Consider the following 25,140-nt stretch of genomic DNA (forward strand, 5'->3'; position numbering starts at 1 on the left):
TGGTGTGATCTCGGCTCACTGCAGCCTCTGTCTCTTGGGTTCAAGCGATTATCCTGCAGCAGCTACCAAGTAGCTGGGACTACAGGCACACACTACCATGCCTGGCTAATTTTTGTATTTTTAGTAGAGATAGGGTTTTACCATGTTGGCCAGGCTGGTCTTGAACTCCTGACATCAAGTCATCTGCCTGCCTCAGCCTCCCAAAGTGCTGGGATTACAGGCGTGAGCCACCGTACCCATCCAACAACCCAACTTTTATGACAAATAAATTGCAAATGAAAGGAGAGATTAAAAGAGACTGAAGTCATAGATCAACTGGTTGCAATGAATTGATTTTACTTAGATTCTGATGCAAACTAAAGAACCATAAAATACAAAAAGAAACATTCATAACATTTATGATACAATTGATGATATTTAATAATATTGATATAATCAATGATATTTTACGTCTGATAATGGCTTGAAACTTATGTTTCTTAAAAATAGTCCTGATCTTTTAGATATACATACTGAAATATTTATGGATGATGCTGTGTGGGATTTGCTTCCCAGTAATAAGGGAAAGAAAGCAGATTTGGTTTTGGATTAAAGCAAGATTGTCCATGAGTTGCTAATTTTTGTAACTGGTGACTTATTTATGAAGTTTATTATATTCTTCTGTCTATTATTTCTTCTATGTTTGAAATTCTATGTAATAAAAAGTTCAAGAAAAAAATGAACAAATTTCAGAGTTCTATCTGGGCTGATTCCAGCCAAAATACCTCTGTCATGGCACTGGATTTTTCTGATCTCAGTTTCCTTATCTGTAAAATGGATATTATAATAGTGCCTACTTCATATGGTTATTGTGAAAACTCTCTGAGCTAATGTATATGCAGCTCTTAATGCTTAGTACATAATGAAGCATTCAATTATTCTTAAATAGTGTTGCTGCTGCTGCTGTTAGTACTTTAACTCTCAGAAGGTGTTGCTATTTATGAATATTAGTTGCTGAGATGGTAAAGGAGGATAAGACAATAGAATTTTTATTGGGAAAACAGCTAGTATAGTTATTGCAATCTACAGGTAACTGGAGACTCTGTAGTTCCCATCTTCCCCAACTGCAGTGTCCCTAAGGGGAGTGGGAGAGGATGGGAACCACACAGCCTCCAGTTACTTGTAGATTGCAATGACTATTCTGGACCAAGTTGTCAAACCTTATAATAGCCTAGTGTGGGGCAAGCTGTCTAGCTGGGCACTGAGCTTTTCCAATCAGGAATGTCATCTAGTAACCTGAAGGTCAGGGAGAGAGCAATACAATCAAACACTCAAACCAAACCTAAGAGCCATTTATTAAACTCAGCTTTATAATAATTTTTGATTATTGATGAGAAGTGTATTGCCAGAATAAAGACTATCTAATACAGGCTTAAGGGGGAAAATAACTTGAAAAGTAATTTATCAAATCCTTATTGAATATTACCATTTCAGGGAGGCAATATACCACAATAATTTATAGCAGCACTTTACATAGTGCTGGTCTTTGATGAGATAAAGAGCTCGCTCCAAAATGAAAATCCACACATTGCTTCCTTACTAAAAAAGTCTTGCTATTGAAAAAAAAAAATGTCATTCGAAGTAAACAGTATGCTTAGTGACATAGTTGATTTGTATGCTGGCACAAGCTCCTTATGTTCATAGTCTGTTAACTAGAGCATAGTCTACGTTTTTGAGTGAAACTAGTTTAGAGCAAGGGTTCTCAACCAGAGGCCGTTTTGCCCCCCAGAGGTCATCTGGCAGTGTCCAGAGACATTTCTTGTTGTCACAACTGAGTGGGAGGTGCTGTGGCATCCAGTGGATAGAAGCCAAGGATGACCTACATTGTAGTGTCCTTCACAACAACGGAATATTCCGCCCAAATGACAATACTGATGAGGTCGAGAAACCCTCTTTTAAAGCATATATTTAGAGTCAGAGATGGGAATCAAACTCCAGCTCTGCCATCTACAAATAGTGTGACCTTGAGCAAGACGGTTTTATCTCTCTGTAAGCACCAGCTTACAGGATTGTTGTGCAGATGAAGTGAGCAAACACACACAGACCATTTAACATAGACGAAGATCAGGTTCTCAGTGTTTTGGGCAGCTGTGTATACTTCTTAGACATAGCCCTTGTCCTGGTTACTCATGAATTGTCATTCAAGGACTCACTATGTTAATGGCCAAGATATAGCATTTTTGTTTGCTGTCTTTCCTCTCTCTTTCATTCTTTGATAACAATTGGCAATGGGTTCTCTGAAATCTTTTATTTTGAGGACCTAAAATGCAAATGTATTTCATTTGTTGCTGAAGATGAATGCCAAGCAAAACCAAGCCAAACCTTGACTTTGATTTTTTGAAAGATAAACCTTATTGTCAGAAAGAGCTGTGCCATAAACAAAGCTGGGGAATTCACTTGAAACTCCTCTTTTTATCCCTTAGGATGAAGTATGACACATGCCTAGGAGCTTAATCGTTTACAATTTGGGACTCCTACTGTGTCCTTCTTTTTGCTGATGATTTTATGATTCTTTTACACACAACATTATAGATCCTTGAGTAGCCTGAGCTTTCAATCTTTACGCTTATTTTTTTTTGCAGTTTGAGTGAAACCTTTCAGACAGAGCTGTGAAGATGTGGTTCTTAAATAAAATATTTTTCTACTGTGCTAATAACTCATACATTCTATACATTTCTCTTCTATACTCAGGGTCAGTGGGATATGCCCATTTTTCTTAATTCTATCTTGCCTGTTTTTTTCAGGCTTCCAACAGCTTTTTATGAAGGCAAAGCATGGCTTGTTCCAGGTGCTGGTATTTGGGGAGGGCTGAGGATTGCAGAGGGGGAGGGGATACTTTCTCATCCTTTTTCCATCATTCTTTTGACAATAGCCTTTTAATGATTTGAAAACTCTTTGTAAATGCCCTAACATGTAATATTGCATTACAAACCCACATAGGAGACACAATTCAGACAATAAAAGCAGTAACACACTCTTGTCCTGCTGCTAAGTTTTAATGGAATGTATTTTATTGAGATCTAATGTAGTTTTTCACCAGAGAAGCCATCTACTTGCTGAATTGCCACATCTCTAGAGTTGACATTCTTCCTGAAAAACATGGGATGTTTGCATTTCTGGGTCAGGTGGGAAGACTGTAGTGTCAGAATTGAAAATGTTGCAGATTTCAAGTATGAACATGTGACCTCATTTGTGTATACATGCCACCATGGTCTTCCTGGGCCCAACTGGGCAGTCAGTAGACAGCGGTGCCTATTCAAAGCTGTTGTTTTTCTTAAGACTTTTGGTCAATATAATACAGCCCAGTTAATATTGTAGAAGCCAAGGAAACATTTCCCCTTTGCCCCCTGAAAATTCACTGAAAATCACTGACAAAATGTAGACTAATAGGAGAAAAGGCATACAAATTTATTCAATCATACTTTTACATGGCATAGGAGCCTTCAGAATGAAGACCAAAACATGCAGGGGAAGCTGTCCATTTTTATGCTTAGAATCAACAAAGTTGCAGCAGCTGTGTAGAAATATGATTGGATAAAAAATTATGATTTAGTGCTAACGGGTTGAGTGGAGATCCCAGCATGGTCTGTCTGTCTAGATTCTTCTTGGCCTCTCTATGCAACATGTCATCCTTCTGGGTATGGGGTGGAAGGTCTTATGACCTATAATCAAACAAGATAGGCCAGATAATTTCTTTATGGCCAGTTTTTGCACAGAAAGGAAAGCACAAAAGTTAAAGTAATATTTTAGGTTTTACGGCTGGCTTTGGGAAAAAGGGGTTCTGGAGTCTATGACCACCTTGCAGAAGAGGGATTCTAGTTTCTATGGCTAGCCTTGAGGGAGAACCCGACTGAGAGACAGGAAGGCAGGGGAAGGTTGGAAAGAATCTTTTGCTTCTGAGGCCTTCATTTTGGGGTATCATCTTCTGACCTCTAACAATATAATCCTTTAATTAAAGTGCAAAACTTGTATGTGAGTGAGTAACTAAACAGTACAAAACTGATATTTTTAAATAATTTACTTTGGAGAATGCAAGCATATATGATTCTCCAAACATAATCTAAAGCCTATTTTTCTTAGCATATGTATTATGTCTTTAAAATCTGACATCAAACCCACAGGAAATTTGAAAAATTGTGTGTCCTTCCTTCTGTATTCTTATATCTTGTGATTAAGTGATTTAGTTTTGTTCTTATGACCTAAGTTTATGAGCGTGTCTTTTGTTAGATAACCCTGCTCTTTTTCTTCCTGAGTTGCTTCCTGATCCTCTCAAGCAGGAAATACTTCTCTCTAAACCTTATTCCTTTCTTATTTCATTGGTGAGTCTGGATGAAGGTCATTGCTCATGCCTTGCCTAGAGCCTGGTTCTCTCTTAAGCCTGCAGCAAGTGTTGCAAGCTCTCCCTGTAACTCTGGCCATTATGTCATAATCTCACCAGGACCAGGCCCTCCTGGTCCAATCTGCCAGGGAGGCCTGCACACCTCTAGCTGCTATATCTGCGACTGGTTGGACACAATCAGTTCCAGAGGCCTGTTGTAGGAAGCCCCATTTTGGCCTTCAATCCAAATTACCTTTTCCAATTCAGTTTCACCACTAATAAAGATGATCACTCAAAGCTTCTGGGCCGATTTCAAAACTGAGTCAGAATTTGGAAGAGGTAATGATGAGTGGTTAGGTTTTCTACAAATTGTGACATTAAAAAAATTTAGTACAGTTTATTTCTTGTGTTATATATTGCCAAGTCTTGTCATACAGCTAAATATCAATACTCCATTTATCATCATTCATTACAATTATCTATGAGGACATCCTAAGGCCAAAGAAATCTATTAAATTGCCCAGGATAAGATATGTAAGTCATGGATCAAGCCTTTGAACAGCTTCAATCTATTAAGGCATTTAAAATATATAAGTTGATAAAAAATAATACAAGATTTAAAAATAGCAAGTCAAAGAAAATATACATATAATGCCATAGGGATATCACAAAGGGATTATAACTCCCTGCTGGGAAGGGCAAGAAGTCTTCTAGAGAGAGAGGACTTAGGATGGACCTTGAATGATTGGTAAGATTTAGTCATGCAGATAAAGGAATGATTTTTTTTTTAAGGCCTTCCATGTAGAGGGAAAAGTGAGTGTGCATGTGGGAAGGAAGGAAATATGGAGTTACTAGGATAATATTCATCTAGTGTAACTTGAGGAGCTGTGGCAGAATGGGTGGACATGAAGTGGGGAGCAGGAGACATAAGCCAAAAGGAAACTCTGGAGTAGCAGTGGAATAGTTATAAAAGCTAAAGAGCAGAGATGAGCTTCCTGCAGTGTTTGGTTTTCTAGCAAGTTCCAGTTCTCATGTCAGTGTTATTTCTCATTAAAGACAAAGCCCCAAGGATCTTATTAACTAATTCAACTTTGAAAACCGTGTAGCCCACTTTATTAATAAGAATAGATCAAGGGTGAGAAGAATATTTAAGTGGCTCTCTGAGGCCATAGGATTTCTCCCTGACACTGGTTATCAACCCTAACAGTCAGGATAGGCTGGGTTATGCTGCAGTAATAAACACCCCCAAAATTGCAGTGGCTTAGAAAAACAAAGAATTATTTTTTACTCACACTAAATGTTCCATTGAAGGTGAAGAGAGAGTTTCTGCCTGGCAGGGGAAGTTTGGAGAACTGAGTGTTAGCATTTAAATGTTTCTATTTGGAATTAATAAAGGTCACCTTAGCTAGCATTTCATGGACCAAAGCAAATTACTTGGGCATGACTAAATTCAAGAGGGCAAGGAGATACAAATCTTTTCACGCCTGCTACAGTCTCCTCAGTTGGTTACCATAAGTATACATCCTCATTTTAGTACTACAATTCAAACCCCTGTAAAATGTCTCCAAGAATAATTTCATTTCTTGACTGTTTAATTTAGGCCAGGCACTGGGCTGACCTTTTTAATACAAAATTTCTCTTTGAATTCCTATAAAAATTCTCTGATATTGGTTTTAGCAATTGGTTTTAGCTGGTTGACTCCTGACATTTGTGTTCTTCTTCACAGGATCTGCGAGGCTACCTGTGAATGAATGGTTGGTTGGTCACTACTTGCAAGTTTTTCAGGAGCTCCTGAAAGATTACTGCATAAATAAGGGAGGATGGAGACCAGACCTCTGGCTACTGTTGCTGCCACCACCACAGCCACCACTTTCACCCTTATGAACCCCCTATTTACTGAACACTTTCTATATGCCAGGTAACATGCCCTGCACTTATGAAATAAGGACTGTTATTTCCCCTATTTTATAAAAGAGGAGCTGAGGCTCAGAGAGATTATGTTACTTGCCCAAGATCACATAGCTAGTAAGTGGCAGAGATGAGATTCTGTCTGAGTCCAGCTTACACCATAACTGATATTCTTGACAATCAGGCTGGATAGAAAAGGATAAGATATGAGAATTTTGGTGCTATGATTTGAATTTTCCTTCCAAAGCTCATGTTGAAACTTAATCCCCAAAGTAACTGTACTGATAGGTGGGGTCTTTAACATGGAGTCCCAGAATTAGATCGTGAGGGCTCTGCCCTGATGAATGAATTACTCCATTCATGATTAATGGATTAATAGATCATCATGGGAGTGGAACAGTGGCTTTATAAGAAGAGGAAGAGAGACCTGAGGTAGAACACTCAGCGCCCTTGCCATGTGATGCTCTGTACTGCCTTGGGACTCTGCAGAGTCTCTCTACCAGCAAGAAGGTCCTCACCAGATGCAGTCCCTTGACCTTGGCCTTCTTAGCTTCTACAACTGTCATAAATAATTTTTTCTTTATAAATTACCCAGTTTTGGGTGTTCTATTATAAGCAATAAAAACCAGACAAATACATTGAGTTATAATTATGATATTTAAGATGCAGGAAAATGAACATGGAAAACACTAGAGAAATGAATGCTAAACTAGAGCATAAGCATTGGGAATGTGAAAAAAAGAGATATTTGAAATATTTTAAAGATATGGAATTTAAAAGATTATGAAACAGATAAAGTATAAGAGAAAGAGAGAAAAAGAAAAATGATCCCAAGATTGCAAACCCTTAGTATTGGTGAAACACTCATAGCTGGGGGAAAAAGTCAAAAGGAAGAGCTGGCTTGTGGGTACAGATGGAGAAATCCGGATTTATTGAACCTTTGTTTGCCAGCGGGGTATTTGTGTAAAAATAGCTATTCATTTATTCTCATTCATTTAGCATGTAAAGAACACAGCTAGGCATTAGAAACACATAACAAAACCTATTTCTGTACACATTTAGAAATGTGGATCTGAAAGATCAAGATTTTGGGTTTCATTCATTTATTTATTCAAACATGTGTTGAGGTCTTTCCAAAGTATGTGATAAATTAAGCAGAAAGGACAGAGAAATTCATGAAAATAGGTATGATCATCAAGGAAAACAACAAAAAATGTAAGGTAAAAGGCCAAACTTAAGGGAATGCCTTTATTAAGGGATATGGGAGGGAGAAAAAATAATTTGAAAAGAAGTTGTCAAGGTGGGAAGAGAGCAGGACAAAACAGTTTCAGAATTGGGTGTATGAGAGAGATTTTAGGAAGAAGAGAGGGTTCAGTAGTGCCCAAGACCAGAGCTCTCAAGGATGGTAAAGAACATTTATGGGGCTGTTTTGATGTTTTAAAGGTTGAGGTAGATGGCACTTTTTTTTTTTTTTTTTTTTGAGATGGAGTCTTGCTCTGTCACCCAGGCTAGAGTGCAGTGGTGCAATCTCTGCTTGCTGCAAACTCCGCCTCCTGGGTTCAAGTGATTCTCCTGCCTCAGCCTCTGGAGTAGCTGGGACTACAGGCATGCACCACCACACCTGATTAATTTTTGTATTTTTAGTAGAGATGGGGTTTCACCATATTGGCCAGGCTAGTCTTGAACTCCTGACCTCATGATCTGCCCACCTCAGCCTCCCAAAGTGCTGGGATTAAGGCGTAAGCCACTGCGCCCGGTATACATTTATTCTTTTAAGAAGCCTGGTAAAAGGGAGAGAGAAGAAGGGCAGTCCTGTAGAGGTCAGAGGGACGTAGGGAGGTCTTTTTTCAGGGTAAGCAAGCTTACAAATGGGCCAGTGAGAGAGAGGCATTCTAGATGAAGCAGGATTGTGGGAGGTGGGTATTTTGCTGGAAAAAGATGCTGGGGTAGGTGGAGGGAAATGGGGGCAGGGATGTGGGAGGGAGGGATTTTGTATCTATACAAAAACAAAATATGCTTATGTGTGGCTTTACCAGCAGGCTCCTCAGCTAAAGGGAAGCAGCAGTAGAAACAGGAAGGATTCAGGGCTGGGGATGGGAATCATGACAGTGGCTGGAGGAAACAGTGGTGAAGACTCCAGGGCTAGCATACTACTTTCCTAGCGGCTGCCTTAACAAAGTGCCGCAAATGGGTGGCTTCAACAGAAATTCATTCTTTCACATTTTGGGGGCCAGAAGTCTGAAATTAGTTTGTCAAAAGGCCCATGCTCCCTTTGAAGATTCTAGGGGAGGATCGTTTCTTGCCTTTTTCAAGCTTCCGTTAGTTGCTGGAGATCTTTAGCATTCCTCAGTTTATGGCAGCATAACTCCAGTCTCTCTCTGTTTTCACATGGTGTTCTTCCCTGTATGTCAGTTTGTGGCTCTGGATCTCTCTTTTTCCTTATAAGAACATGGGTCATTGGATTTAGGGCCCACCCTAATCCAATATAACCTCATTTTAACTCGATCGTAACTGCAAAGCTCTATTTGAAAATAAGGTCACATTCTGAGGTTCTGGGTTAACATGAGGTTTTGAGATCACTACTCAACCTAGTGCTGCTGGTAAGAGCACCTTTGACATGATGAGTGTAGAGTACTGCCAGGGCAGTCAAGAAGGGACAAGGGTGATGATGAATAGTAAAAACCTAGAGGCCTTAGAGAGCCAAAGGAGGGTTGGAGGTTGGGAGAGAAAAGTGGGAGCAGGTGGCCTTTGTTCAGAGAAGGAAATTTCAGAACTGCAGACTTTGGGGTTTAGGTACTATGTCAGAGGTAGAGAGCACAGGACTTAAGTTCTTCATGGGTTCCCATAATCCCCTATCTGACTTAATGGAAAGATAACGTGTAAAGACCAACACTTTGTGAAGAAGAAACAAATCCAGTCAGAATGTTCACCTGTGTGCTAACCACTCCACTCCTGTAACAGATACCCATCTGTTTATTCATTCACCATTCATTTACTGAGTGCCAACCCCATATTATAAGTTGTTCTAGGTTCTGGGGATACAGCAGTAAGACAAACAAACAAAAACAAATGCCTTTACAGACTGTATTCTGTAAGGGACAAGGCAATAAACAAACGCATAAATATACAAATACAAAATATGTCTTGTGTCCTCTCATGGAGGAAACATACCACTATGCCAATACTTTGCCTCCTCCTTAATTCTGTGCATATGAATAAGCACTTGTCTTTGTAAAGTAGTGGATTTTGATAAATCTTTGTGCAATTGTTCTCTATGTCCAGAGAGAGTTGAAGTATGGCTTGGTACCATAATGAATAAATTAAGAAATCTTTCAGAAATATTCATGCATGTAGAGCTGAGAAAGTAAGACAAAGTGAAATAGGACCTTGGAACTTTTCTTGAGTCTTAGGTCAGCTTTTTTTGGACTGGATTGGAGCATGAAAATAGCAAGAGGTATGTTTGAGTGTAATAAATAATTATCTTTTTTTTTTTTGGCCAGTTAACCCTTTCTGAGTTTATTGGGGGTAAAGCAGATATAAAATTACACCACAAATGCTGAGCACTCCTAGGGGCCTGGCATGTGACATAGCCTCAAACAATCAGAAGCTGCCATGCATGGTTTGGTTGTTGTTTCACAATCAAGTTCTGAGAGCAAAAAGAGCAGCAGCACAAATGTCATCATAATCAGTGGTGATGCCAGTTCTCTCCTCTGACCAAGGTTCTAGTGTGGATCTGGGTGCTATGTTGGTCACTTGGCCTATTTCAGTAATTCCGTGACTTCCCATGTGTTAGCCTTTTCAAATAAATTCTCTATCTGCCTTAATCTTTACACTGTCTACTTCAGCTGCTAGTATCTCTAAGAATGCTAACTGATATATTGAGTTTCCAGGGATATTTTTCTGCTTTTTTGTTTTGTTATTCTTTCAGATAGTTTTTGAGCACTTATTATATGCTAGGTCCTTTGATGAGCATTGGGAATATGTAGTAAATAAGGCATACCCAGTCCTAGTCCTCAGCTAATTCATTGTTTTGGGCAGAAGACAGTCAAGTGAGCAAGCAGTTACAATAAGATGAACCATGTGACATGATAGCACCAGAGAGCACATAAACTAGTCTGCTGGTCTCCATCCTAATCTATACTTGGTGGCCAAATAGGCAGGGGAGCCCAATTAGATGCTTGGGGTTAGAGAAAGCTGGATCCATATCATGAAGAAAAAAAAAAAACTGGCAGGAACTAGGTGGAGTGGGAAGTGTCTTAGCCTAGCAAAGAATTGAAGAGGGACTCTGAGCCATATCGGAAGCTTAGGCAGATAAGTTATGTGTTCCAAATCAGTGAGCATTGAGATGTAGACTCATTCCAGATCCCTTTTTGGATGGGGCAGAAATCCCTAATAGCCTGTCAGATGTGGGTTGTATTAGTGCTAGTACTAAGTGAAATTAAGTCATCTAGTAGTCTGTTTTCACTCTAACACTTGAGTTTATCAAATACTACCACTAGTAGTAATGTGTGTTTACATTTATTGACCACTGACTGTATGTCAAGGTCAAATATATGTTATTTCATTTAATCTTCTGGGATTTTAATATAGAATCTATTCCTATGGTGATAGAGATACAATAACTGTGTCTTAACTGTGTCGATATGCTTAACCTGTCTTCCATATTCCTGGGCAAAACTACATTTCCCAGCCTCCCTTGCAGTTGTATAGTCATGTGACTATGTTCATTCTAATGGAAAATGAATGGAAGTGATATGTTTGGTGCCAAGGTTGGTGCCATAAGACTATAGGCAGGTCTCTTTGATGTTCTGTCCCCCTTTCAGCAAGCTAGAACCCATGGAAATCCAGCCTGTTTGAACCTAGAAGATAAAAATGAATTTCAAGGGGATAGCAGAGTAATATCGTGGAATGAAGGATATCCGAGTGATTGCATTGAATAGAGCCACCCACTAATCTGCAATGTTCCCTTCAGACACTTAGGTGTGGAAAATACAAATTTCTTTGTTAGTTAAGCCACTGGGTAAATGTCATGAGGTCTTTGTATTATAAAGCCTATCTTTAGCCTAAATTAATCTCCTGCCTATATTTCATATATAACAAGTGTCATTGTTGTGATGTTGTGAACAATGACAGATGAGGAAACCTGGCCCAAAGACAGATGGAGTCATTCTTCTGAGATCACACACTTAGCAAACATAAGAGACTGCATGTCTCCAGATTTAGAGCCCTGTGCTCATGGTCTCTAAGACTGGCTGACTCACAAAGGGCAGTAGGACAAACTGCATGGGCTAACTGTCGCAGTGTTTGGCTTTTGAGAGAAATGCCAAGGAGGCCAGAGACACACTTTGTTTACAGTATTGCCTTACCTGGAGAAGACATAGTTTTCTGTACATGGTCAAGAGTCTAAGTAAAAGGGGAAAAAATGTTTGAAAGTGTTCTTGTGAAAAACTGGGAGAGGGCTCATACTAAGGACATGTGCCGTTTGTTGAGCAGAACAAACAAACAGACTTTTGGCAAAGAGATTTACTTCAGAGAAGAAAAGAAGTGCCTATGGTGGTGGAAAAGGGATGCAGACGCTGACACACAGATGGGAGAGCAAGATGCTTGCACCAGCTGTGCACTAAGGAAACTTATCGCAGCTATCAATTTTCTATTTTTGTTTCCATAATTTATCAGTTAGACTTATCACACTGAGAGTGCCTCATAATAGACTCTAGTTTTGAAAATGCAAGGACCAGTGATAGCAAATGTTCTTCAAGCACACACGGGCTCACATGTGATCTGTAGAGAGAAACCTCACAAAGGGCACGAATCAGTTCTGCTTGTTCTGTGCATCTGTGGGTCCCCATTACCTTGGCTTCGAATTATGGCTGTTCATGATGAACAGGTGTTTGAAATAAAATCAAGGGGAAAACCACTATGAATTCAGCCCCTCTAAAGTCATTGCAAGAATATCTAAAATTACTCTTCTTAGACAAATTGCTCCCACAAGCCCAGATGATTTTTTATCTCAAGGGTGCACAGGGGATACTAAATCTTCTTGCCGACACAAACTCGTTTTCAGACGGGCCAGAGATTCCATTCATCATGCATGCAGGTCTCAGGATGCTGCATACTACATTAAAGGTTAAACCCGAGAAAGTTGAGGCGATGTTGCCTTGGCCTAGCATGGGGTGACCATGTCAGTAGACACCAGGGGTGCTTTTCCATTTAGCAATGCAGAAGGATGGGTAAGCTCATTATTGGATTAAATAGAAAAGCACAGAATTTGAGTGAAAACATTCAAAGTCATTTGTGTAAACAATCTTCCAAGATGAAGAGATTAAAGGATTTAAGGGATAGTGAGTTCGAAAGGAGTGTGTGTGTGTATATATTATACACACACACATATATATACATACATGTATCTGTATATATACACACACATAATTTTAAAATAAAAAGAGAGCTATGCAAGCAGTTTTGATGACTTAAAATTGTAGAAACCTTTTTCAATGGCTTCTGAACTAAAAGTGTAACTTAATAAATATATTTCTTAGTGCCAGATACCAGCATCTGGCACCTGTTGAGGCTGAAATCAAGTTTACTTTGTGGAATGGAGTTTTCTTTGGAGCCAAGGAAATTCTCTCTGAAAGAAAATCTTTCTTAGTTCTTCATAAATATGCCAACAGAGTTTTCTGCTGGACCAAGGAGAGCAGAGGAAGGCAGACCTCAAGGAAGAAAGCCAAGTTCACTCATTAGCAACTTCATCAACACTTTTTTTCAACTGGCAAATTTAGGGCTAATGTTTTGTCACAAAAGATTTTAGAGCTGTGCTTTTTTTCCCCCTCTTCAATTAGAGCCTGTGTCATTGGTCTTAGCCTTCAGGTGATTGGATCAGAGAATGTAATCAACTGCTCAAACCTGGCTTTAGTCAAATCTAGACAAAATAAATTACAGGATAGAGACATCATCTTAGATTACCTTTCAAAAATTGACACTCAAGACAGAGGAGATTAGAATTTTATCTACCAAATTAGTTGCATTCATCTCTTGAACTGAGGCTGCCAAAATGTCAGAAATCAAACCAATCACAGCCAAGAAATATTGAAAGAAGTGAAACCCAAGGGGAAATGAAAATGCATTTAGCTGAAGGAGGCAAGTACAAATAATGGAAACAGATATCATTTAGTTAATTCCTAGTAGGGAATTGCTTCTTTGCCAGGATGCTAGTTAAATGCACATTTGTGTCAAGTTGGAACAGCTAAAAGATTCTGAATTCAGGACTACTAAATCCTCAGTCCATTTGCTGTGGACAAAATGCAATTTCAGTGCAGGGTCAGAATCTTTAAGCTGTGATTCATCTCTTACTTCTACCCAAGGAAGGCACTAGACAGGGTTACAATTTTTATCTTTATACTAAAAAGTATACAGGAAAGAAATTTGAACTCAAGAAAATGGATGAGAGAGTGGTTTATCATCTGGGCTCTTGAATCAAGCTAGCTAAATCCAGGAGATTCTAAACTCTTCTTTAATTCTTATTTTTAATTCTTAGACATGAATTTTAGAAAATGTAGCACTATACCACAGTGGAGTTATTAATTATATCTTGATAAAATTATATTAAACCTTTTACTTATTTCTAGACACAAGAACCATTGATTGGTATTCCATTTATTGACCTTCTTGCCTAAATTGGAGCCACTTAATTGGCTTGAAACAGATATGGCCTGGACACAAAAAATGATGACTGTGATTAAGTTCTGTTGGCCACAAGATTCAGTGTGGACCGGAGCAAGATTTGGTGACTCTGGGCCATTTCCTAGACGACATCCACAGACACAGCAAAGAGAAAATGCTGGGAGTTCAAGGAAGGGAAATTCAATAAAAGAATGAGAAATTCAATAAAAGAATGAAACCAAAGAGTCATGTGTGAGGAATAAACCAGTTTCACTGAACTAGTGCATTTGTCTGCTAGGGCTGCTATAGCAAACTGGCTTCAACTGGGTGATTTAAACAACTGAGAGTTATTGTCTCAGAGTTCCGGAGGCTGGAAGTCCAAGATCAGGGTGTTGGCAGGGTTGGTTCTTTCTCAGGGCTATGAAAGAAGGACCCATTTCAGGCCCATCTCCTGGCTTGTAGATGGCTGTCTTCTCCCTATATCTCTTAATATCATTTTCCCTTTATGCAAATCTCTGTGTCTAGACTTCCTTTCTTTATAAGGACACCAGTCATATTGGCTTAGGTTCCCTCCACCAATCACTTCATTTCAATTTGATTACATCTATAAAGATTCTATCTGCAAACAAGACCACACATTCTGAGGTACTGGGGGTTAGAACTTCACCATATGAATGTGGGGGGACACAATGCAACTGACAGCCACAATTAACACACTTACTGTTCTTTTTCCCTTCACATGTGGTCTCAAGTGTTCAGAACAATCTGCAAAGCTGATGTCATTGTTTTCATTTAAGGCTCAGAGAACAAAAGGAAATTGCTCCAAGTCACTGAGCTAATAAGTAGAAGAGTTAGAATCTGAACTCAGGTCTTAATGGTTTTGAAACCATGGTCTTTCCACTCTGTTATTATTCAAGCAATGTTTATTGAGCACCACAGAGTATCAGACATTACATTAGGTATTAAGAAATTCAGAGATCAAGAAAATCCTTCACCTTATCTTTGAAAACTGCACATTCTCATTAGGAAACATCTCACTCCAGGAAAGCTCTAGAAATAATGCAATTCTTCCATAAAGCATACAGTCATAAAGCATGCACGTAAACCACACAGGGCATTTTAGGTGTGACAAGATGTTTGATGTTTTAGGTATCTTTCCCATTGCTAAGAAATGGTTAGAAACAGTAGAAACCCATTGGAACAAGTAGAAATTCCAGTGTGGGATTACACAATTGGCAAAACTGGCAGGCATATGTTTATTAGACTTGTAAAACTTGAATACCAGAGAAAAGATAAACATTTAGTTTTGACGTACTTATCCAAAATTTTACCATCAGAAAATCTAGAATTAATCTATTTTTAATTTCAGTCTATAAGAATGTATTGCATTTCATGCTGCAGTATTTTTTAATGTATTGATTTGTTGTTTATGGCCTCAAACACTCAGACAGTCAAAAGCTCTGGGGAACTCCTTCTCTCCTTCCATTTTTATTTCCAAATGCCAAAGTCATAGAGGCTGAGTGAGGATTGTTTTCATGAATAGATGCAATGAATTAGAAACAATGAATTGAGAACAATGACTTACATCTAGTGACTTTTTCATCCTTTTCTTTCATGAAACAAACCACTGTGTATAGTATCACATTTATTCTTTCATGTTATTAAATTTCTTGTCAAAATCTTACTTAGACCACAGAGACAAAGATGGATTCTCCCTCTGTGACTCTGAGCAGTTAAATTTACTTCTCTGACACACTGCAAGTTGATTTAGAGCTAATCTGCCTGCTTTTTATTGGTTTCGTGTAAAACATTGCTTTCCTTGGTTTTTCTTTCGCTCTGGATTGTCTTATAGAAATATGTAATTTCAGTTTATACTATGCAAAATTAGTCTCCCTGAGAAAAATCCAGGAAAAATTTTATAACAAAAGAAAAGCATACATTATTCATACACTTTGAATTTCCCCCACGTAACAACAGGCAGGAATGCTGACCATCTGAGGGGAGAGGGGTGATAATCAATACTTAGAAAATAACACTAATAGAAAGTAAAAACCATGCTTCAGACCCAGTTAGCAGCATGACAAAGTGCTGCATCCACTATTTGTCTGTGCTTAAGTCTGGCCTTACATTACAATGGCTAGAAACATTCGACTTAGATCTGTGATACCATACTGAATATTTCTATTTATGTTGCTAATGAATAGATTAATTGTGGACATGTAGGAATAAAAGAAAAGAAACCATCAATAATCTTAGAAAACCAGAATAGGTGCTGGGCGCGGTGGCTCATGCCGTAATCCCAGCACTTTGGGAGGCTGAGGCGGGCGGATCACGAGGTCAGGAGTTCAAGACCAGCCTGTCTAATATGGGGAAACCCCGTCTCTACTAAAAATATAAAAATTAGCTAGGCATGGTGGCACGAACCTGTAGTCCCAGCTACTCAGGAGGCTGAGGCGGGAGAATCACTTGAACTTGGGAGGCAGAGGTTGCAGTGAGCCAAGATCGTGCCACTGCACTCCAGGCTGGGTGGCAGAGCGAGATGCCATCTCAGAAAAAAAAAAAAAAGAGAAAACTAGAATAGGTTTACTAAGAACAAGTCCCACAAATGAATTTCATTTTCTGACATTTGCTAAATTTGAAATGTGGGCCAATTATAGTCTATTTCCGTGAAGGCTTAGTTCTAGGTTTTCAGGATATCCATTTGAAGAGATTTGGATAGGGTGGTAGTATAGTTAGATATACTGCCACTTCTTTGGCCAACCAGACTTCAACTATTATTATTTAAATTAAATTACTGAATTTAAGTAATTAATTAACTAATGTTAATTTAGAAACATTCTAGGTGGTGTGATCACACAATCTGAAAGTAGTTTCTTCTTGTTCAACATTTTTTCATTTCAATGAATATTTATAGATGTCCTACCATGTGTCAGGTGCTTGGGGTAGGCATTGGGGATGCCATAGGTATTAAGACATGGTCTCACCTTCAAGATACTTGCAGTTCATTGTGAGAAACCAAAGAAAGTAGAACATGCTAACGATAGGAAGGGATACATACTATACTACAGCGTGCATACTATGACAGGATTAGGGTTCTATAGGGTGTATAGGGTCACCAAAGAGAGAGAGAAAGTAATAGAAGCTTAAGGAAGCTGTATGGAGAAAATGCTGTCTTGAATGAGAGAGAAAAGGTAACTAAAACAGAACCAGGTAAACTGCAAGGGTGAGTGTGGAAGAATGTGACTCCTGGGAGAAAAAAATACATCAATGACTTGGATCAAGATGGAAGCAACCAGTATACTGGACACTGATGTTGCCTTGCTGATATTCATTGCATACCAACTTCATTGTGAAAGACTAAGTGGTCTAGATGCTGATACCATTCCCAGGCATTGGACTTGATTAGTTAAATCCATCATAACCATCCTATAATCCTTGCCAATGATTGGTTTGGAATCCAGGCTTATGTCATTCAGTTCATAGCACTTCCCTGACATCAGGGTTTGAGAGGAGGTGGCCCCATGGGAAACAATGAAATATTTTCTTGGAGCTTCTGGGAAATTGTCACTAGAATAGAAGGTATATCATCTCTTATACATAAGCATGGAAGTGTATAGCCCCAATTGCTATAGCAGGCACCCATGACTATAAGGAAGAACAGCCGTAAGATGCTGCTGACACTGTTGCTGAAGGAAGAGTAGAAAACCCCTGAGTCCTGGATAACATATTGTAACACAGATCAAACATCCATCTCCAAAGCAAGGTCTACCCCAGCACTTCTGGTAATAAGCTGATAGTCTCCTTTGCCGTTTAAACAAATTCGACTTGCCCTTCTTTTTCTTGCAGTTAAAACATCTTAAATGATAATGCCTGGTCATCACATTAACAGATAATTTAAAATTGTAAAATTAGAAAAGATAGCAAATAACTTAGATAAAAATGACAGGATTCAAAGAGAGTTTATTGGGCTACACTATATATATGTATAATATTTAAAATCATACCCCCCAAATGGCATAAAGAAAAGTCAGATGCTATTGCAGTTTGTGTGAAGAATACTCTGGGATGTTGTGGCACTATCTGTTTGACACAAATTACTTATATGTCATTCATACCAAATATGCAACCTGGGTTGAGTTAGCATAATACCTTCAGGTCTGCAGAAGTCATAGTCCATTTCATCTCATTTGCTGTTTGTACCACATGTAGTATCCACATTCTTCGAACCATTTTTAAAAAGGTTCACTGATAAACTAGGGCACTAGAGAAAAGTCAAGTCTAGAAATGAAGTTATTAAAAGATGCTTGAGGGGACAGTAAATGATTAGCACAGGAATTACAAACAATGGTACATAAGCCATTCCTCCCATCTCCTGTCTGCACAGCAGACACGATCCTTCAATCACAAGATTCTTTGCCCCTGTATCTGGATGCACTTTTGACATTTTTCACAAAATTGGCATATGAGATAAACTTATTTACCACTCCTGATTTACCTAGAAAGGATGTAGCTTAAAGCAGAGGGTTGCAAACTCACATGCCTTCAGGCACCAGGCATGAACTTAATGAAGAAACTCATTGGGTATAAACTAAGGTGTGGTGGAAACTGGAGTAGAAAATGCTTGGTGGGAAGGCATTCATGCTCAATGCCTAAAAAAGGAGTTCAGTCTAAATAACACCTGTCTGCAAGCCCATTCCAGTCCTTAGATGGTTTGTAACCTCTGACCGAGGCAACCGAAAGAAAAAATTCTTCAAATATTTGAAAGGCTGAACACAGCAGTTCTCAATCTTTTTGGCACCAGGGACCAATTTTGTGGAAGACAATTTTTCCATGAACTGAGGGTTGGGGTGGTGGGAGGGGATAGTTTCAGGATGATTCAGGTGCATTACATTTATTGTGCACTTTATTTCTATTATTATTACATTGTAAGGTATAATGAAATAATTCTACAACTCACAGTAATCTAGAATCAGTGGGAGCCCTGAGCTTGTTTTCCTGCAACTAGATGGTTCCATCTGGAGGTGATGGGAGACAGTGAAAGATCACCAGGGATTAGATTCTCATAAAGAGTATCCAACCTAGATCTCTTATATGTGCAGTTCACAATAGGGTTTGCACTCCTATGAGAATGATTGGGAGATATGGAAGACAGACTAGAGTATACATGTTTTATAATCATTGAAATTGTCCAATGATTTTTTTTTCTGTTATGGAAAGTACTCATGGCAAATCTACATAGTCAACTCTCAGAGTTGGAGAGTGGGGTTTTTTAAGCTGGATCCATACAACCTGCGAAATTATATATAAAATGATGTGAATGCATGCATTTTCCTAGGGAGAAGTTCTATGGCTTTTTCTAGATTATTGAAAAGGTCACTTTCAAAAGTGTTTAAGTAGTTGGGGCAGATGCAATGCCATGTGTTTCCTACATTCTGTTTCCATTTCCTCCTGGGCACAGAAGACTGTATTTCTCAGTCTCCTTTTCATTTAGGTGGGGCCATTTGACTTAGCTCTGGACAATAGATAGCGGGCAAAGTTCATGCCCAGTTCTTTAAAACTTCCCACTCTCTTCTCCATGTTCACTGTTTTCCCTTGTTTTAGAACAATAAATATTTATTTCCTGAGATATGGGTTTTTTGTTACAGAAGTTAGCCTATCCTGACCAATTTAAAATAATATCTGCAGAGTAAATGTAAATAGATAATCCATAAAGTTTGAAACATTATACTCATGACTACTGCACAAATCAAAATATCTCAAGTGTTTTGAAGGAGCTATTTCCTTAAAATATGTAATTCAGAATTGACATTGATAAATTTTGGGCTTTCCAGGTCTTCAGGATTAATGGCATTAAAACTACAAATAATGACATACTATTACAATTTTTTTCAAATAATTTCTAAAGAGATATTCAAGATCTAAATGTATATCCATATTCAAGTTCTATCCATTAAGGACATATTTATTTGAGTTTTCTGTAAAGGACACTTATATTGACAAGCTAATTTTTCTCCATATTTATATTTTGAATGAATCTGTAAATAGTTTGCTCTATTGGTGGCTTACTCTAAAACCTTCAGTTCTCAAAATAAATTTCAGAGTCACTCTTTTAACCCTGAATTTACTTAAGAATAACATGAAGAAAATGTTAAATATAGGTATTTAAGCCTTATCCCAAGAATTTCAGATTTAGCTGGCGTTAACAGTTTTGGAAAGCCTCCTAAGTGATTCTAACGTATAGCCCAGTGGAGAATAGTGGTCCATAGTATCACAGCTAATAACTTTGGCTTGGTTTCATCGGTTTTCAACGTCTGGTTCAAACTTACCTAGCTGCATCACCCACCATATTCCACCAATCTTAACCCACATATCTTATGCTCAATTATTATTGTCTTTATGATCCCCTTATCTTTCTTATCAAATATCTTCAGTAGTCTCTCATGCTCTCCTTTTAGATTCTACAATAGGAACAAACTGGAAATACAGCAGATAGATTACACCATGGTCATTCACAGTCCTATTCACCTTTGTTTTCCTCAAGTAGACAGACAAGAAAACCAAAGTACTCATATTCTTGGTTTTGGAAGAGTTTTGAGTTGGTCAAGGGATACCATTTTTTGCTAATGACGTCAGCGTTCTTAGGCAGAATTCTCTTTATTGAAATAAAGCAAAATCTCTTCAAGGAAAAAAAGAATAACCTATGCCTCTTTGCGTTCTCTCTTCCTTCCTGCTGGTACTACAGATGTGAGGTTTAGTAGCAGAGCAACTATCTTGTGATCATGAGGCAAACAAAATGAAGGTTAAGGCCTACAGGTTGAGGATGGAAAGATAGAAGAGCCTGTATCCCTGTTGATACCACTGAACTGCCATGGCACTCTTGGACCACCATACCAAAATATGTTTATAGCCACTGTAGTAGGCTTTTCTGTGATTTCTAGCAAAATATATTCCTATATAAAATTACTATGATTATATTTTGAGCTCTTTGATTAATCAGATTAAAAGTTCAATTCAATCATCTTCAAATATAGCAGCTATCAAGGGTAATTTTGATATCAGAATTGAAAAGAAACAATATACTACAACACAATGATTAACTTTATAATGAGCAGAAGTTAGAAAGACTTATTAGCTAAGTAGGGGAAATGCTGGGATCACAATTTGGAGATGCCTAGAAAAGTGTTTTTCCTTTGTTTTTGTAAAAAGGCTTTAAAATATACTATTTCTTTAGTGTCTGTGGTTTTTAAATTTTTGTCACAGCTCTATCAGCCCTTTCATTTGTTCATTCATTTATTAAATCAGTGTGACACCTTAGATTTGCAAAATGGCTGGTGGCAGAATCTAAATAATTCACTCGGGATTAACAAGTCTTTTAAATGAACATGATTTTGCTTATTCATGGGCTGCATAAATTCATGACAAAGTACAGGTCCTTCTTGCAAAGGATGCACATTGCATTAATAATCCAGGAATATTTCTTTGATGAATTCAGTTAAAATTGACTCAGTTTTTAGAGCCTATGGGATAATGAGAAAACTGATGCCGCCAAAATCCAGATATTTTGTGTGACATATTGTACATTTGAAATATATCCTTTGTTATGCATATCCCCATTGAAGTCAAATGGCTGGGTTCAATAATCAAATGGATCTGGAAACCCAAGTATGCTTTTTTTGGGTAACGGAAATGGGTCTATAAAACATTTATGACAAAGTTCAAAATCTAAGGTTAATACAAAAGGGTTTGAAAGCAATCACCAGGTAAGTAAAAATTTAGCGTAGGAAATGAAAGGCAAAGATGGGGAAAGAAAACGAAGAGAAGCACTGAGCAGAAAGGGATTTGAAAGGAACATTAATACTTTGCATAATGAAAAAGAATATAGGTAGATGATAGTGAATATGGTAATAGTGGAGAATAACTGATGGAGTTACTTCAGTCCACACTAGAGAAAACTGATAATAAATAAAAGTCAGTTGGCAGATCTGTGGGTGTTCTGCACTTTTAAAAGACCCATAAATCAAGGGCTTGTAAGTTTCAGGATGAGAAAATCATGTGGGGCCTGCATCTAATTTCTCAGACTTAAGGAAAATGTATGTCATGTCTATGGCAAAACAAAAACAAATCCAGGAGAGCTATTTCACACACACCAGTGAATATACAGATCATCAAAAATTGCCTTCTAAAAATATATTTAAAGAAATTTAAAAGCAATAAGACCCTCATTATTTCCATTTCTTTGCAGATTGCCAATGTGCCTCTATTATTGTATGCTCTTTTCCTTTCAGTACATGCTAATGAGAAAACAATATGCATATGTATGACCTGGGTAGAGCTACATATGTGAGACAATTCTCTATGCATTGATTTGCCAGCTTCATTTCTGTCGGTGTCACATATTTGAAGATCTAGAAGAAAGTGCTGGAGGAGGAAATTTCACCCAATCGCAGTCACCCAGTGTGTACTCAAGAAGTCAGGTCATGTTTCATAACTACTACCACAAAATGATGGAACTGTCTGGGACTCTGAAAACCTGATCATTCTTCTTTTACTAATCACTCCATTCTCAAAAATCAACATTGTTTTTGGTTAGGTCCTTGTATGACAGCTGGATTGTGCATTCTCTTATCATTAGCTTTAAGACTTATCCCTGTTCTTTGCACACATGATAAACAACATTTTTAATAACAATTTCCAATGAACAAATGTGACCAAATCTATGAAGGAGAGAAGAAAGAACTACCCCAAACACTGAAGAGTTTTGGCAAGCATTAATAAATTTGGCCATAGTTCTATGGAATATAACATCAAACATAATTTAATTTCATTTTTTAAGAGCTAGCCAGTGTTAATGAAATTGGATTTCAATTAATGCCCAAATCCTTGCATGCTTCATTTTTCTAAGTGGTTAAGGTTTTTTTTGTACAACCTGTGTTCAAATACCAGACATCGGAGTTGGGCAAATGAATTAACCAAGAATTTTCTCTTTTGTCCAATGGAGATAATAATAAAACCTAGTTCAAAGAGTTGCTATAAGATTTGTATGAGATCATGAATGTACATCACTCTTTCCCAGTACACTAGCTCACTTGCTTTTAGGTTGTGAAACACAGATTAGGTGATTGGTGAGGAAAGATAGCCTGTGCCTGTTAATGATAGGACCGAGTATATTGGGTTAGTTTTATATAATATTGAACTTGTAAAAGATTGGAGTCAAGTATAGGTGACATTATCCCTTAGCACACGTTTCTGGCAGTGACTAGTTCATGGTTCGCAATAAGAGAATGTTTGAGATCCTGAAGGGAAAAGGAGATAGGACGAAAAGAACTTAGAGCAGGATGTGTGACTATGGGAGCTGAAAGGCACTGATTGGTTAGGTAATTTCAGTTTTAATGTTTTACTTGTGTTTTTCTACTTTTTCAGATTATTGAGAATAACAAAAATAGTGAAGACTTTGAGTAAGGGGCAAGACCTTACATAATTTACAAATAACTGCACCAGTAAAATGTCTTTTTCAATCATTTCATAGGTAAATTGGAGTGTCCCAGGTAGGGGTCACAATTAGTTTAAGGTCTTCACTGGCTTCAGCTTTAAGAAGCCATTGAGAAAATTTAGGTAAAGTTTTAGAAAAATCAATCTAGAGTCTAGAAAAAATAACTAGAGTCTTCTCTAGTTATTTTTGCCTACGTATGAAGAATCTTTTGTCCATAGTGTTTCTGGAACCACAGCTAAATTCTAAGATTTTTTTGAATCATACATAATGAGGATGTATTAATATCCATATCAGCCATAACTTCATTGTGTGCAGGAGAATTTCCTGAAACATCTAAAAATAATACTTCTGTAGTATGTTTAATCTGGCAGTTCCACTGGCAAAGTAGATCTTTACCTATTAAATCTGCAAAAGTTGTGTCAGGAAAGAAAGGAGGGTTTTTCCAATATTGGTCTCAAAGTAACAATTTTATGTTGGAACACTGGAAAAGCTTTAGAATCACTAGAAAATCCCACCATTTTAGTAGTTTTAGTGCTCTAAAGGATGAGATCTGCTTCTTTAGTGGGATTGATGGTGTACAGAGTGGCACTGATCAACAAGAAAAGTATATTGTTGTTCATTTATATTTGTAAACAATTCCCCTCTGGAGTTTAGTGAAAGGACAGGAATTGGCAGCTTCCAATAGTTTTCTTGGAGCGGTATCTTTCAACAGATTTGTACAGTTGTCTTTTTGTTTCTCAACCAATAAGTGACATGGGTCTTCCAATAACACTTTTGTTTGCAATATCTGTAAGTGTCCTCATTTACAGGTTCTTGATTCTTAGAGAACAGAGTATCCTTGGCTCTTTGGGTGGTTAGTTGTTTTATCTGAGAATCAGATATTTGTTTTTATTTCTAGCTTATTTACTTTCTAGAACTTTTTGACAATACTCAGCTACATGTTGCAGATCTTCTAAACTGGTGATATCTCACTCCAATTATTTTTCTGACCAAGTCCCCATTTCAGATTTGAGTCCATTACAAAAGACAGGATAGATTCTATTGACTTCCACTGTTGAGTCTACTCCCAGAATATTGCTTGAAAGTTACCTGAAGTCTATTTTTAAAGTCTCCCAGTTACTCAAACTTTATTTTTGTTTATAATTTTGAATCTTTGAACAATCTTCTTTTAAGGGAAAGGCTTTTGGGTGTCATGTAGTATATTTTATATTTTTCTTATGTATGGCCAGTTTTTGAATTGTGCACAGTTGGGGAATTTAAATATTATTCTGTTCTTTCCTCTCTCACTATTTTCAATTATTTTCTAAGCCTTGAATGCTTACAATTCAGTGAACTAGTTGGTTCAGATATAGTAGTCTAGGATAGTAAATATCTTACAAACTCTGGAATTCCATACTAATTTTTCTGGTCTGTCTTCCTTGAGGAGTAGTCATTACACCCCTTAATTCTGCTTGAACTGGAGTTTAAATTCATCCTGTATAGATCTGCCTTCTGGTTTAGCAATTTTAAGGGAATATTGTGCAATGTGATTGTTTTATAAGTTCAGATTCCTTCTGTCATCGTCTGTTTAATTGGTGTTTCTTCTCCAAAAGTCATCAGGGGAATCTGGTTGCAATCCTGCTGCAATGAGTTAGTGTTTAGAATGTGAGGAATATGACTTTTTCCCTAAAGTGTACTCTTATTTCCTTGAACACTCATAAGTTTTCTATCTCTTGATATATTTGAA

At 37.8% G+C, this 25,140-nt stretch overlaps 1 long non-coding RNA gene across 1 annotated transcript in view; it reads left to right on the forward strand.

Annotated features, from left to right (window-relative positions):
* Positions 1-6,899, forward strand: part of LOC130541338 (uncharacterized) — a 70,387-nt gene extending 63,488 nt beyond the window's left edge. Inside the window, exon 4 of the long non-coding RNA XR_008955381.1 lies at positions 6,084-6,899. This is a non-coding gene — a long non-coding RNA (uncharacterized LOC130541338). The remainder of the gene's footprint in view (positions 1-6,083) is intronic.
* Positions 6,900-25,140: the final 18,241 nt, after the last annotated feature.

This window comes from Pan paniscus, chromosome 2 (genome assembly GCF_029289425.2).
Source record: "Pan paniscus chromosome 2, NHGRI_mPanPan1-v2.0_pri, whole genome shotgun sequence".
In the NCBI taxonomy this organism is placed as follows: Eukaryota; Metazoa; Chordata; class Mammalia; order Primates; family Hominidae; genus Pan; species Pan paniscus.